Consider the following 17,082-nt stretch of genomic DNA (forward strand, 5'->3'; position numbering starts at 1 on the left):
ACACTTTACAGAATAAAATCCTGTCCTTCCCCTCCCTCACTCTATGTCTCTCCCCCATCTTCCCCCCTCTACCACCTCCCCTCTCACCGCTCCTCTCTTTCCTCCCTCTATCTCCTTCCTCCCCCTTTTTCCTCCCCTCTCTTTATCTTCCACACCTCCAACCTCTCCATTCTCTCTCCCCTAGGCCCTTATCTTCAACCCTCTCGGTCCCATATCTCGTTTTCCCTCCCTCAGGGACCAACAGTGTGTAGAGGGGTGTGTGGGGGGGGGGGGGGGGGGGTGGGGGTGCACCTTTATTTGTCCTGGGCCCCATGTTGGCGGCCCTGCTGGGAAGTGACTTTGCAACATATCGAATATATGTAGGTCTTTACCATTAAATGCAGGTGTTTATAAAGGCTTTATCAATCCTGGTAGCCTCATACAGCATGTGTTCAACAATGAGGCCCTTTGTGGGCAAATGTAATCTGGAAAGAGCGAAAGGGACCACACCTACATACCACACGGGCAACTTTATACTGAGACTGGTATGAATTCTAATTATTGATGACATGGCAAATGACAACCTTACAAGGTGACCTTAGCTTGCAAAAGTAAGGAGCGCTGCTAATTATTTATTTATTCCATGTTTCCAGTTTCACAGCAAAGTAGCAGTCCGAAGCAAAGGTAAAGGAAGGTATTAGACGTAAGGTTTCTCAATAAGGGAACCCATTAGGGCAGGGGTTCTCAACTCCAGTCCCAAGGCCCCCAAACAGGCAGGGTTGTCACCACTCCGGGTTTGACCCAGAGACTGCGGGTTTTGGCCACGTACAGGTTTAGCTGACAAATCTCCAGGTGGCAGCAGCGTCTCCCGGCATCTCCCCCTGCAAATTCTGTCAACATGGCTGCGTGACGTCAAATGGCACTGTGTTGCCATGACAACGGAACGCTGCGTGACATTGCGGTGTCACATGATGCCCAGTTGCCATGACAACATGGCACTATGCAGGCCGCCAAGAGGGGGAACAAAGGGCCCTGGCGTCCCGGGCCCCTTGTGTCAGGGCGCCAGTTTGCCAGTTAATTTAAAAAAAAACGCCTTGTGCCGGGTCTCCCTATTGGCAGCGCCGTAAGTCAGCAGCCGGGTAAGCTGCTAGGCGCCGCGTTGGGCCCCCGCAGTGCCGCCAGGCTGCCCCCGCAGCAGTCACCACCGTGGCGCCCACCCACCAGCGCAGCTGGGCCCACGCAGTGCCGACAGGGTGCTACCGGCCCCCCCCCACCCACCACCCCCGCAATCCACCACGGCCGGCCCCCTTCTCATAGTGCCGCCAGCCACCGGACCTGCCCACGGCAGGACCGACCCCCTGCAGCAACGGGCTCCGCTGCCCCCCCTGTACCGCCAGTCACTGCCCCCTCCCCCGCAACAACTAGCCCTCTGCAGCCATCGGCACACTGCCCCCCCAGCCACCAAGCCTGACCTGAGACCATCTCCCAGGTAAATCTGATTTTTATATATTTTTGGGGGTGGGGTTGGGGTATTTTTTATATGTATTGGGGGGAGTTGGGGTATTTTTTTATATGTATTGGGGGGAGTTGGGGTATTTTTTTATATGTATTGGGGGTTGGAGTATTTTGTATATGTATTGGGGGGGTCGGGGTATTTTATATATGTATTGGGGGGGTTGGGGTATTTTTTTATATGTATTGGGGAGTCGGAGTATTTTATATATGTATTGGGGGTATCAGGGTGTTTTATATATGTATTGGGGGTGTTGGGGTGTTTTTATATATGTATTGGGGGTGTTGGGGTGTTTTTATATATGTATTGGGGGGTGTTTTTTTTTATATATGTATTGGGGGGTTGTTTTTTTTTATATATATGTATTGGGGGGGGTCGGGTGTTTTTATATATGTATTGGGGGTCAAGGTGTTTTTATATATGTATTGGGGGGGTTGGGGTGTTTTTGTATTGGGGGGGTTGGGGTATTTTATATATTATTGGGGGGGTCGGGGTATTTTATATATTATTGGGGGGGTCGGGGTATTATATATATATATTGGGGGATCTGGGGTATTTTATATATGTAATGAGGGGGCTGGGGTATTTTTTTATACGTATTGGGGGGGTTTGGGTATTTTTTTATATGTATTGGGGGTGTCTCGCATATTTTAGCATTGTGTCCAGTATTTTTGGACAAGCCACCTGGCGACCCTAGCCGCCGTTTACCCCCCCCCCCCCCCACATCCATCGGCGAGTAGCAGCCACCGGCCCCCCATCCACAAGGTAAGTCTGATTTTTATTTGTTTTGGGGGTGTATTTTTTATATGTATTGGGTGGTTAAGTAAAAGTTTCGCACTAAAAAATTTTTTAATGGTCGTTGCGCTATGGGTTGGGGGGTGCGCTATGGGTTGGGGGGTGCGCTATGGGTTGGGATGGGGGGGGGCCTGCTCCTTCCATTTGTCCCGGGCCCCATGATTTCTGTTGGCGGCCCTGGCGCTACGTGACGTCACACTGGGTTAGCCTTCTGATTGAGCCACCTGTGCTGAAGCTGGGATATCCTTAAAACCTGATCTGTTGGGGGGTCTTGAGTGCTGCAGTTGAAAACCCCTGAATTAGGGTCATTGACATATGCTTGGTTATTGAATTCTGGCAATAGTTTGACGATGGGACCATGTTAGCCTGTAGAATAGACAGAACAAAAACGAAGTGACACCTTCAATGGCTAACTAATGGTTAAAAGCGGCATAAGCTTTCATGACCACTTAGGTCTTTTCTTCAGGCAAATTGAAACCTTGCAGTCTTTTTAGCCATTGCTTAGCCATTAAATATATCAGTTCTACTTTACTGTTGTTTAGAATAGCTCGATAGGGAAACTAAATCAACAATGGGGCTGTAGCAACAGAAGTAATGACATAATAGCAACATACTTAAGTATAGGATAAATATTGAGTCATAGTAACAGCCCCCTCTGCAGGAATATAGAGCATTTTATAATAATATATGTTCTTATTGAGCTCTGCAGTGTGCTATACACAGATCTTTTTCAAACACGTCACTGCCCAATAAAGCCTATAAACTGTTTGTTGGCGCTGCCCAATATTGGCCATATACCTGTAATATAGAGCAGCTTCTCCCATTAAGCTTCTTCTTGTGTACAGATTGGAAGCTCATTATTAAACCTGAGGACAAACCCATCTACAAAAAAAAGAGTGTCTTGTTTTGTTAAAGGCTCCTTTAAAAAAACCTTTTGCTCACCCTCTTAGATTCATTGCATAGAGTAGACTATGAGTTGAGTAGAAACACACACACACAGCACATCACGTTTTAAGTTATGGTGGGTGAAAAAGGCAACAAGAGACCTCCACCTGCCTAAGGCTAAGGCCCCGCTGCCTCAGACCACGCGCCCGAACTGCAGACAAGTGGCGCGTGGAGAGGCACTTGACCGCTATATGCGGTCTGTAGGGAGCGGGAGCTGGAGCGGGGGGGAGAGGAACCGTGGTTTGAGCAGAGGGCTCTCCGTGCTGTCCCCCCATTCCCCTCCTCCCCCGTCTGTCCAGCCATCCGCCCCCCCCAACACACAACACATACATACACATATACACATACATATACATACATACATACACACACACTTCCTCCCCTATCTTTTGGAGGTGGGGAAGCTCTGACACCTCCCGCCCCCGCCGCTGATAGGCTCACCAGCGCACCACGTGACGCGCCACCACTCGGGATCGCAATTCTCTTGCATCCCCTGGCGGCAGACGCGTCACAGCGCGTAGTGAGCCGTGCAGCGAGGGGGGACTGGGACCGGCTCGGGAGGATACCCCTGCTGGTGAGTAACGCGCACACGGCTGCGCGCGCCGCTGGACGCAGCGGGACCAAAGCCTTAGACATGTGAATGTTCTCACAAGTGATCTTTTTATTTGTTATATATATATATATGCAAATATAGCTGTATGCTCATCTGCATGTCTTAGGCAGGTCTGCAACCCCGCCTTTCCCCATTATCACCCAGCATACAGCACTTCCACTGCAGCAAGTGATTCTGGGAAATGACATGCAAATGAGCACACAGTGCATACATGTACTGTACATACACACGTGAACCTGTTATGTATATATTGATTATTCACAGTTACTTTACATCCACAAGTATAAGATTTTGTTGAACAGTTCGTTTTGATTAAATATATACGTTAGGGATATATGAATTAACATTAGCCGCTGTTTGTTTCCGAGGGGCATATTATTCACTTAGTATTATACTTTCCTTTTCTTCCCCCAACATATTTCTATTCAGTATATACATTTATACAGCAGTAACGGAGCGATGGCCGTGCAGAGCACAGAGGGATAAAGGGCTGGATTGCAAACAGTGGCTCAAACCTGATTTATTGGCACATGGCTGGATACAAAGAAAGGGTACAGAAAAAATGTTCCCTTGCTTTGTATTCAGCCATGTGCCAATAAACCAAGTTTGAGCCACGGCTTGCAATCCAGCCCTTTATCCCTTTGCGCTCTGCGCCGCCATCTCTCCATTACTGCTGTTTTCAATACATACTTAGCTGTGGCGGCCGCCTCCTTACCTGCCGCCCCCCTCTTCCTTCTGAACTGCAGCGTCAAATGACGCCGCGGACGTCACCAACGTGACATTGCGCGGCATCTCGTTGCCATGGTAATAAAACATTGACGCTGCCACGCTGCATTGTCATGGCAATGGGACGCCATGTGACATCACGGTGGTGACATCCGCGGTGTCATTTGACGCTGCAGTTCAGAAGGAAGAGGGGGCGGCAGGCAAGGAGGCGGCCACCACAGCTAAGTGACTGCCCATCAGGCCCAATAGGCCCAAGAGCTTTGCAAAGGTATATGGGGGCGAACATTTTTGCCGCTCCCAAATTTTGCCGCCCCCAAATTTTGCCGCCATAGACCCGGGCCTAATGGGAAATTCACCACTGAGCACGCCCACGAAGCCCGCATCATCAGGGATCCTGTGAGTACCTCTGCAGTCTTTCTCAACCAAAAAGGGATGCTTTTGTTGGTCTGGTCTGGAGTCACATAACATCGGAGATCGTCTCCCAACGATGGGGCAGGCCACTAGTCTCATAGTTCCCATTAATTACATGTACTATTGATTTGCACCACACACAATGCTATCAAGAGACGTCAATGCTCACAATTGAAGATTTAAAAATCACACTGACTCAGCAAGGAGCTTTTTACATATACAGATGCAGAACAAATATATATATATTCACTGTGCTTCTCCATGTAAGGAGCATGCTGCTGGGGAAAAGATTGGCCATACATATGTGAAAGAACAAAGTGATTCCCCGTGCTTCTGACCGGCCTGCTAACCCACGTCAAGGTAAGTCTCAGTAGCAGGTCCCTATGCTAAATGCATACAAATGTTCTGTGAAATATACCCTCAAGGGGTTAATAAACTAAGCATAAGCTTATGTAACTTAGTGCAGTTAAAAACTGAAATATACCAGTGAAGATACTTACATGTATGCAAGTAAAGTGCAAAGTGAATTTACAGGGACCTCACTGGGAGATATATACCTTGAAAAAGAGGGACTAACCTCCCACAAGCTGCTCAATAAGCAGTTACAGGTGGATTGGCTAAATACAGTAATCACACCCTAATAGTGGTGCCCGCTTGTGGGAGGTTAGTCCCTCCTTTTCAAAGTATATATCATTCTGTTTGTGTATACTGTGAGCAGGCATTTGAAACCGTTTTACCAATGAGCTGCGTCTATTTGTGGGACAAATTGATGTCAAAACATTTTGTTTTATGGTGCAGCTCAGCTCTGTCGGACCTTTGTGTATTCTAGTACAGCAAGGTCCACTTTGACCCCGGCACTGCTGGTTACTCATCCGGCAGGCATAAAGCTACCAAACGTTTACACGTGGGCCAACTCCAGTCCTCAAGGGCCACCAGCAGGACAGGTTTTCAGGATATCGCTGCTTCAGCACAGGTGGCTCCATCAGTGGCGCAGACATTATGATAAACTGAAAACCTGACCTGTTGGTGGCCCTGGTGTTTTACACCCCTGGTGTAGAAGGTTCAACCAGCCACCATTATGTTGGAAAAAAAAAGAGTAGGGAGCTGCTTTAAAAAAGTAAGCAAAGAAAAAATTGGATTGGCTATTTTAAAAAGTATTTTCCTACTATCTAAAGTTTTTAAGCAATTTGTGCTTTTTTTTTTTTTTTTAAGATCTGTGCAAATCTCGGCCTGCACTGTACAAACTAAGATGTTTGATAGCTTGAGTCATGCAGCTGGAAAACCATTGGCCCCATTCTAGATGCTTCAGGACTACAAGGACCCACTTAGGCTAAAAATTGGCTGGGGATCTGATTTCTCCCCTTAACAGTACTTGGATGATTTAAAGCAGCAGTCCAAGCTGCCGTTTATTTTATTTTCATTTTTTTCCCCTCTGATATGCGCATCAATACAATTCACCCAATGATAAGTAATTAGCTAAGTAGCCAATCAATCCGTTCTCCTGTGATCAATAGGTGAAGATTCGGCTCGGGGGTTCACTAAATGGCTGTCAGTGCAGTAGAAGAGGACTAAAGATGCAAAGTTATGTGGGGGAGATCATGTGACCACTCAGTCACTAGATACAATTGGTGCACTGCTAAAGAGAGGGCAGAACTCAAAAAGGGGTGTGGCAGAGCCTGTTTCAGAAGAGGAATTGGATGTGACTTTGTAAATGGTTGTTATATAGAAACAAAAAATGCTTGTTACATAATAATACATTAAAAATGTCATTCAGAGTTGTTGTTGTTTTTTTTTTTTTTTAATGCTACAAGTATTTTTTCATAGTACAGAACTAATTTATTAAAAAAACCACACATGCAGAATATTGCTTGGTCTGCAGCTTTAAGGCGGCGAAGAGGTTACAAAACATTAAAACTTTTCCAGGTTATTTGAATCCTTACTGCCCAGCAATGTTACAGATCCCCATACCCAGTCCTGGGAAAGGTTGCCGGGTAGATCGAAGGTGCAGAGAATTAACCAAGTTCTCTACATTTTTTTTTTTATTAACTCTTTTTTTTTTTTGGGGCACAAAAAATGGTTTTCAAATATATACGGTAAAATAGGAGAAGAGGGACACTGAAAATAGAAAAGGGAGGGGGGAAAGATCATAGCAACCCAGGGAGTTACAGTGTTTGAGATAAAAAGGAGAGGCTCAAAGGGGGACAGTCCCCTCTGCAAACGTGTGACTTTTGCAAATATGCATTTTGACACAACCCCAACCCCCACAACCACAACCCCTCAACAGCTAAGTTGTACTTGCACGAACTGTAACCAAAATCTGTACCAATTATAATATAAACTAAGCACATAATTAGTATTTACCCAGTTACTGCTTGTGCTCATTTTGTAGTACTGTCTGTAGAGGTTTTTACATACAGGTGGCGAAGCAATGTGTTCATGCTGTGCCTTGCCACGCAAAATCTGTGTTGCCATTACATTTCCCCTCACATAACCCAGGGAATATCTGTATATTCCCATGGCCACAATTCGCTGTGTCTCCACCGTTTCATGCAGCGATAATCAGGTGTCTGTAACAGACTGTTTCTGTCATATGACCCAGGTCTTGTCAATTTTATTTCTGCAGTATGGGAAAGTTGTCATCTATTTGCATTTCCCAGTAAATTATGATAATTATCCAATTATCCAATTACATCATATTGAATTATCAATGCACACAGAATTTCAAAGGAATATAGTGACTCATATGAACTCATCTAAACTGAGATTCTCAAACTTTCCCTCAGGAGAGAGAGGACTATTGGGGGGAGAAAAATCTATTGGGGGGGGGGGGGGGGAGAACAGGAGCTTTTTTGGTAGGGGAGTAGGTATAGGCCTGGGGAGGGGAGTAGATATGGGCTTGGGGTGTGTGGGAGTAGGTATGGTCCTGGGGAGGGGGGGGGGGAAGATAGGTATGGTCCTGGGGAGGGGGAGGGAATAGGTATGGTCCTCGGGGGGGGAGGGGAGATAGGTATGGTCCTGGGAAGGGAATAGGTATGGATGTGGGGAGGGAAATAGGTATGGTCCTGGGGGGGGGGGAGAGATAGGTATGGTCCTGGGGAGGGGGGGGATAGGTATGGTCCTGGGGGGGGGGAGATAGGTATGGTCCTGGGGGGGGGGTGGAGATAGGTATGGTCCTGGGGGGGGGGGAGATAGGTATGGTCCTGGGGGAAAGTAGATATGGTCCTGAGGGGGTGGGGGTGGGAGTAGATATGGATCTGGGGGGGGGGGGAATAGGTGAGGGGAGTAGGTAAGGGCCTTGGAGGACAGGGAAAGTAAATATGGACTTGGTTGGATGGAGTAGGTATGCGTCCATGGTGGGGGTTGTTGGTATGGGCCTGGGTAGGAAACTCGATATGGGCCTGAGGGTGGGGTGAGGGAGAGAGTAGGTGGCGAGAGTAGGTGGCGAGAGTAGGTTTGCACTACGGGGCAGGAAGTAGGTAAGGGCCTCGGACGACGGGGGAAGTAAATATGAACTTGGGTGGATGGAGTAGGTATGAGTCCATGGTGGAAGATGTAGATATGGCCTTTGAAGGGATTAGGTAAAGGCCTGGGGCAGGGGAAGGGAGTAGGTGCAGGTCTTGGGAGTAGGGCCATGGAGAGGGAGAAGAGTAGGTATGGGCCTGGGGGGATAAGCATCGGCCTGGGGAGGGGAGAATGAGTTATGAGCCTGAAGAAAGGAAGGACCAGAACAGAGGGGGGAGCACAGAGGAGGGCACAGCACCAATGTGGACCTACCTCAGGAACTTAAAAGAGAGACGGGCCCACCCTTTTGCTGGCAGTTGCTGACATTGCAGTAACGCCCAAATTCCTATCCAGGCCAGCCGGTGGCCCCCATAGTAGCCGTGCCCGGGACATTTTGCTTGGATCCCCCCCCCCTTGTCCAATCCCTGCATTTACTGCCCCACACCTCTAGGATGCCCTTACCCTCAATATCCAACTAGCACCATCTTTCTCCACCTTTAAGGCTCATCATAAAACACATCTTTAATGAAGCATTTGGATAGCTCCATTGGCTGATACTATACATCTCATATGCATTTACCATTGCAGATGCACTTATCATAACAACCTCCCATCCCCCCTCTGTCTCTGTAATTTCTCCCTACTTAGCACTTAGATTGTAAGCTCTTCAGGACAGTGACTCCTTTTCCTAATGTCTACTTTATGTATGAAGCCTTTATTCCTATTAAGTCTCCTATTATTATCTCACGTGTGTTACTGCTGTAAAGCCTTATGTACATGAATGGCCCTATATAAATAAAGATATACATACATATCTTTAAAAGATGCTGGCCTTGGATATAACAATCAGCCTCCAGTAGTGACAGAACAGCCACTGCCAGAGAGAGAGAGCATCCTGAGGAGAATGTTGAAGGGTTCTAAACACCCCCACCATGCTCTTTAGCGACCACCAGTAAGGGAAGAGAACCACTGATCTAAGATGCAGGGTCTATTGTGCCTGTGTGTGTGTAGGTGGTATGGGGGTTTGGGTGAGGGAAAACTGTGAGGTTTCTGCATGATCCGTGTCTGGTTTTGCACTCCGGTCTGGATTTTTTTTTCTGAAGCTTGCTCTCACTTGGCTGTTGCGTCCATCTTGGTTCCTGGCAGTCTCCTATTTAAAGCTGCACTTCCTACAAGAAGTTGCTGATCAAGGTTCCTGTTCATGTTGCAGTGCCAGCCTGGTTGCTCCGTGTCCCCAGTCCTTTTGCCTCTGGATTTCCAATTGCTTGCCTCAGCTTGCGACCCAGACTCTGCACCTCTGCCGCCTGCCTTCATCTTCTGCCTGCAACCCGACTACGTTAGCTCTAACAGGACTCTGTCCCTTGGCTCTGGTTGGTGAATATATATCCCTGGCATAGCCCTGCGGGTCCACTACCTGATCTGAGACAAGCACCATTATAAAAACTAAGCTTTTGATCAATCTCAAAATGATTATTGCCTCTGAATATTTCTGTATCCCAAATATTTCAAGGACAACTTTTTCATTTTCACAAAAAGGAAATGTGATATATTATTCAAAACTCCTGTGAACAGGGAAAAAGAAATATATACTTGTTCCACTTGATTGTCCCTTACATATTATATATTGATGAATCTATCTATGTTTGTCCGTCTATCAATGTATCTAGCTCACTTAGTTCAAAGAATGTTTGAAGAACTGAAGATATATTGTAGAATGACAATGCGGCAATATAACATTGACCCCTTGATAAAGTGCACCCGCACGAAACGCGTAGGTGCGTTTCATCTGCCATTCTTCTTAGAGCTTGCAAATGAATCAATGTTTTTGAGTTTGCCCTGGATGTCTAATTTTTGACCATATTGCTGGCTGTGCTCCGTTTTCACCCATTACTTCCTGGATCTTATACCTCACGGGTTGCACGCCCCGGATGTACTGGACTGGCCGGTGACCAAGCTGACAGGTAATGGGCAATAGCCCTTTATATTTATTACTCTGGTACTGCAATTATCCTACATCCTTTATGCCCAATTGGGAATATATTATATGCCACATGATGTGGTTGTCAGGTGGATACCACTAAGCACTTATCCCTCGCTGGAATGCACTATATATGGATTTTTTGTCACTCTGGGCACTCATTATGTTATCCGGATATTGATGGACTTATACATTTATAGTTGTGATATTTTGATAGAGTCTACATGCGATTTTGAGCACCATCTCTCACCTAAATATATGCAATATTACATAGCTGTGACATTTCCCTTTCATGCCTGTGTTACCATTTTCACTTTTGTTTGCTAAAAATATAAATAATGTAATGTTAAAGCAGCAGTACAAGCAATATCCTCCATGTATGGTTTTTTTTAAGAAAATACTTGTAGCATTTAAAAAAATGTTTTAAAGACATTTTTAATGTTTCTAATGTAGGAAGCATTTCCAAAGTGACAACCCCCTCCCCCGTCTGATAGGCTCTGGCTCTTGAGCCCCACCCTCTCTCTAGCAGTGAACCAATTGTATCTAGTAACTGCCCAGTCAATCATATTCTAGGAACTACATTGCCCAAAATGCTGTGCAAGAACTGAATTAAATAACCCTGAGCAAGCGATCGATTACAGTCGATTACAGGAGAACGGATCGATCGGCAGCTTAGCTAATCACTTGTCAGTGTGCAGATTGTATTGATGCACATATTGAATGGGGAAAAAAAAATATATATGTAAGTGGGTCACCCCCGGTTCCCCTGATCTTCCTTTGCCCTCTGCCTTACCCCTGTGGCAGTGGGGGAAGGGGACGGCAACTGCTCCCGGCGGGCACCGCCCTCTTGGTTATGGCGCGAGCTTCGCCCATGCGCAGTAAAGATCGCGCAAGCGGTCCCCATAGGAAAGAGCTGTACCAAGAACTACAATTCCCAGCAGCCTCTGGGGAATGCACTTTCACCCTTGTCACAGGCAGCATTGAAGCCAATAGAGCTGGCAGATTCTCATGCTGCAGAGTTGCAACAATGTTGTGTGCAGACAGGGTTTTTGTCAGTCAGAGACCGGAGCAGCCCAGGGAAGGAGGTAGGGTACAGGAGTCAGGAACTCCCTGTACTAGGCCAGCACCCCCAGGGCCCGAGGTAGCTAAATACCCCATGAGAGTGAGTGTTGCCAGGGACTGCCCTAGGTTAAGGGACCCTGTCACTCAGGTTTGCAAGTTGGAGTCAGGGAGCTGTGAGGGAAGGAAGGGGGCGGGGAGCGAGTGCAGCTCCTGCCCCATATAGGTACCCACACCCCAGGTAGGCCCCAACTCCCCACTAGGTTAGTGGGTAAGTGCTGAGGGAGGCCCAAGATAGGGACGCTGCCCTTAGTATAGTGCTGCCTTGTCAGAGTCACGGCTGTTAGTGCTGTGAGGTCTGACAGGCAGGCACAGTGTTGTGTAGCACTTTGGCTGCACACATCCAGTGGGTCACAGCTTGTTGCTGCAGGCGCTGGGATTAGTTTAGCAACAGTCAGGGCTGGGAAGAGGTAGGGGAGTGGGGCAGGCTATTAACCCCTGTAAGCCCCTAGGAGCTTCCCCTAAAGCCATTACAGGTTGCTGTGCTGGAGGGACTGCCTATAGTATTGCGCGTGTCACTTAGTGCTGTAGGGACAGGTCCTATGTTAGGGATCCTGTCACGGTAGGGTAGGTTAGACAGGGACACAGCGGACGCTGCGGTTCCTGCTAAGAGGTTCGGATCCAAGTTGGGATCCTAAGAGACGGTTTCCAGGTTGGGACCGCACTGGCGGTCCGCGTACAAAGGAGTCCGGTGTAGGATCAGACGGAACCATCACACGACGGATCCTTTGTGAAGCCAGTTGGAGATCTGAGCACGGGAGTGCTCGGCAGGTACTATCTAACACACAAGTGCACCAACGGGCCTTTAGTATAAATAGTGACTGCGCAGTCACCCATTGCCTCTCTCTGCAAGAGTGCGGGACATTGGGTGGGGTTCTTTGGACAATGGGTGGGATCACCTGGTGTTGTGGAAGCGTCCTGCTGGACGTCGCAGTAAGTGTCTCCTCGAGAGAGGGACACCTGTTCTGATATGTTATGGTATTGATGTGATGATGTGTTATATGCTGTTCCCAGTAAATGGTATTAGTTAATATATAAATCACTGTGTATGGTATTATTGATTGTCCTGCGAGGAATCACTCCCCCTCTGGTGGGAGCCATCGCAGGTGGAGGCGCTGCATCGTTGTAAGTGAGTACCCCTAGTATAATTGCCCCATGTTCCCCGTGGCGGAAGCTCAGCCCTCCTGCGAGCCAACAGGTAATGCACCACACCTATGGTAACCTTGTATGTTCCCTTGCACCCCACACTATATCTGCGATTGGGGGGGGAATACCCGTTACATATATATATATATTTTAAAAACAGGAGCTTGAACTGCAGCTTTAACTAACTCACGCATAGCAATAAAAGTCTGCAGGAGAATTCATTTAGTATTTGAAGTTCAACAAGTCTTCCAAGTTTTATACTGTAACCAAAAGAGCTGGTTCTCACAGTGTTGCAATTACTGCTTTAAATGACTATTCTATTCCTATAACAAATATTGTAGTAAAACGTCATAATATTCTGAAGTATGTATGAACTAATGGGAACATTAAGAATTATGATTGCTAGTCCTGTTTAAACCATGTGACAATGGAGATAATGCAGATGGAGTGTTTAGAAGCCAGATGGAATGTTGAGAGACCAAACATTGGAGATACTATGGCGGCAATATAAGGGAATGTCTTTTACTTGAGACAAACCTGATGCTCGTGTGAACCTCTACTCTTCCTTCTTAAGGAGAATCAGGTCTAGTAAATAGTCACATCAGTAAATATTTCAAGTCTATTTTTTAAGAGCAGAACATCCTAATACGGAAGAGCGCAAGGCAGGGCCTCTCACTATGAAAGATCCAGGGCACAGCTTCCAAAACAGCCATAAATTCTACAGGAACAAAATGTTCAGAAATGTGTGGCTTGAATAATTGTCTCACAAACGCTGTTTCCTGTCGTGTGCTGAAAGTGCATTTCCACTTGATTGCTACAGAAGATAGATAACGTGAGAATTTTAGCATTCGGGCCATATTAATATGTTTAATGTGTTTTTTGCAATCTGTTTCTTATATTGGTACAGTGTATGCAAGCTGTAGTAATCGCTTCCCTTGCCTGTCGATGCTACAATCTAATTTTTGGTTTCTAGGACACAGGTAGATAACTTGACTAGACTAAGGAACCTAAATCATTCAATGTGCATTCCCTCTCTTCCTCCCCTTAATTCTTTTGCGCTAAAACCTTGTTCATTTATTTATTTGAGGGTTTTGCACCAAATTCATAAAATATAATATGAAAATAACTTGTAGATGCACAATTAGTTTTCTGTAATGTATATGAAACATATTTAGTACTGTTTTGTAAAAAATGACATTCAAACAGGAATTCATGGGGTGGGGGTGGGGGGCAAAAAGTTTTTACCGCTGGCTCTCGTCCCTCGTCCCACAGTGTTATGACGTCGGTGCATCATGTGATGGTGCATTGTCATGGCAACGCATCACCATGTACTATTGCATTGCCATGATGACACGACATTGATGGAGGAGGTCTGCCATGTACAGTTTCATTGCTTTGGAGAAGAGCATGGGGCCTCTGTAACTGCGAGTAATTATAGTAAAATATATGGAATTCTGGGGAGTTGCCAATGTACCCTTGCACTCCCCCTGGTTGCGCTATTGCAACTGTGCCAGAATTACTGAAGACACTGATCCTTCTACATTATGTGATCAACTATGACAGATAATATACAGTAGCTGGAAAAAGTTTGTGAACCACTTAGAATGTTTCACATATTTCATACCTAAATGTTATTAGATCTCAATGTAAGTCCTAATAATAGATAAAGATAACCTGATCAAACAAATGACACAAAAACATGATACTTTTTCAACATTTATTTATCCACTAAAGCAAAGCAGCCCCAAACCATCACACCACCTTGCTTGACGGTTGGGATGAGGCTCTTCTGCTTGAACACGGCTTTGGTTTTCGACAAACATAATGGGTCTCATTGAGGCCAAAAAGTTCTACCTTTGACTCGTCTGTCCAGAGATCATTGTTCCAGGAGTCTTGTGGATCATCTATGTGCTCTTTGGAAGAAGTTTTCTTTTTAGAAAGCAGTGGTTTCCTCCTGGCTATCCTTCCATGAACACAATTCTTGTTTAGTCTTTTTCTGATAGTTGAGTCATAAACACTCACATGAGCCAAGGCGAGAGTGGCCTGCAGATCCTTAGATACTCTTACATACTCTGGGGTTCTTTGTGACTTCTTGAAAGATTTGTCGGTTTGTTCTTGGAGAGATTTTGGTAGGACGACTGCGACTGTTCCAAGGTAGAGTCACTGTGGTCTTGAACTCTCTCCATTTGTAGACTATCTGTCTGACAGTGGATTGGTGGAACCCCAAAGCATTAGAAATGGTTTTGTAACCCTTTCTAGACTGATGAGCATCAACAACTGCTTTTCTGAGGTCCTAAGAGATTTCTTGTGATCGTGGCATGACGCGTTTCCACACACCTGTATGGTGAAGACCAAACTCCCGAAGTTTCTGATCTTTATATAGGGTGGGGCCTTCCAAACTCTCACCTGAAGATCAACCTAATTATTTAAGCACCTGATTCTAATTATCCCCTTTAATTTAGCCAATAAAACCACAGGGTTTCGATCACTTTTTCACATACCCTGACTCTTAATTACTCATTGTTTGTCCGATTCATGCATCATTTTGTTTTCAAAAGACATGGAATTGGTTAATATAAAACACATTTGATATTTTAGAAAAGACTGGTTTTAATTCAAGAAGGTTATCATAGAAACCCTATGGAATTTCCTCTAATTATCATTGGGGTTCACAAACTTTTACTCGCTACTGTACAGCTCAACTTATTTGAAGATCAAACATCAAAAAGGATGATCGCAAATCCTTTTGGATATATCAGACACACTAGTAAGTACATCTAAAAGTTTATCCACCAATTAACAACTTTTCTTTGTACTGCCGAAATATGATGATCCTATGTACGGATGTAGCAAGACTTGCTGTCTTTGGCGCCGCAGACGAGGAAGCAAAAGTCCGCGGTGCTGGTAAAGTGTCTGCTAGGATCGAACTGCGAGGTGTCCATGCTTGTGAATGGAATCTCCCCGCAGCGGTAATCCTCCTGCGCTGCGATCACCGCGGCCGCATGGCAGCAGCACAACCGAAGACAGTTAGTCTTGGTACATCTGTACTAAGCATCACAAACAACTTTTTTATTTTGGTGTGCCAAATCTGTGCACCTACGTACTAACCGGAAATGTCTCAATCTGCGTCAAAAATATCTCTAACATTTTTGGGGTACACTGAAATGGACTGCGCTAGGCGTACAGATGTTAACGGTATGTATTTAAAAAAAGAATGTGCGTCAAAATTGTTCACCAAGATCAAATTGACGTAAACCGTAAAAAGACTGTTAGTAATGTTAGAGCAGGCTGAGCCAACTCTAGTCCTCAAGGGCCACCAACAGTTCAGGTTTAACGGATATCCCTGCTTCAGCACAGGTGGCCCTCAAAAACGGACTTGTCGGTGGCCCTCGAGGACTGGAGTTGGCCACCCTTGTGTTAGAGCATAATGTATCAACTCAAGAAACTATTTGACGCAGCTGACATGTATAATTATATAGTCTGCCCAAATGTATTATTTTGCCAGTATGGCTATTATAAATAATATTACACGAATAATTTGTATGTACTTACACTAGTTATACTGTAAATAAATAAAAATGACACATTAATATAAATCGCATCAATTGGTTATTCAACATGACGCAAATGAGTCAAAAAGGATTTCGAACAACAAATGATCCGTCACATGAAAGAAAACTTTATAAAGGTTACATGAACAAACACAATGGGCCTCATTCAGAGAAGGTTCATAAAAAAAATCACCGGACCATTTAAATCACCCTTTTTATGAGCGTTGCTATCACGGTATTCAGAAAGCCTTCATTACCTGTCATAGCAAAATTCACAAAACGGGTGATAAGCCGGTGATCTGATGAACGACCCTCTGAAAAGGCCTTACCCGGCGAGTTGTATCTGCTGCAGAGAGAGCTGCTCTGAGAGAGCCGTCTCTCCCTGTGCAAATATCGCCCGAAATTTATGTGTATAAATTTTAATTTTGTTAATAGTTTAGATGAGCAGGGGGTCTCCTGAGCTGAACCGCATTGGTTTCAGCCTCAGGGACCCCCTACTTCCCGAGATACAGGCCCCGTTATGGGGTGCCGGTATCTCCTATGCATTTTATTTCCATGGTCACGTGACGCAGACATTTAAATGCATAGGAGATACTGGCCCCCCATAACGGGGCCTGTATCTCGGGAAGGAGGGGGTCCCTGAGGCTATCCGCTATGGTAATAAAGTTTAATGTAAATGCATTTTTATTGCACAGGATTCATGCCAGGGGTCTCTGGTGCTAATATTAATGGATATCAGCTCCAGAGATTCCTGGCATCAATCCTATGCAGGAAAAATGCATTTTTTTTCTAAGTCCCATCTCGC

Source organism: Ascaphus truei, chromosome 1 (genome assembly GCF_040206685.1).
Source record: "Ascaphus truei isolate aAscTru1 chromosome 1, aAscTru1.hap1, whole genome shotgun sequence".
Taxonomy (NCBI): Eukaryota; Metazoa; Chordata; class Amphibia; order Anura; family Ascaphidae; genus Ascaphus; species Ascaphus truei.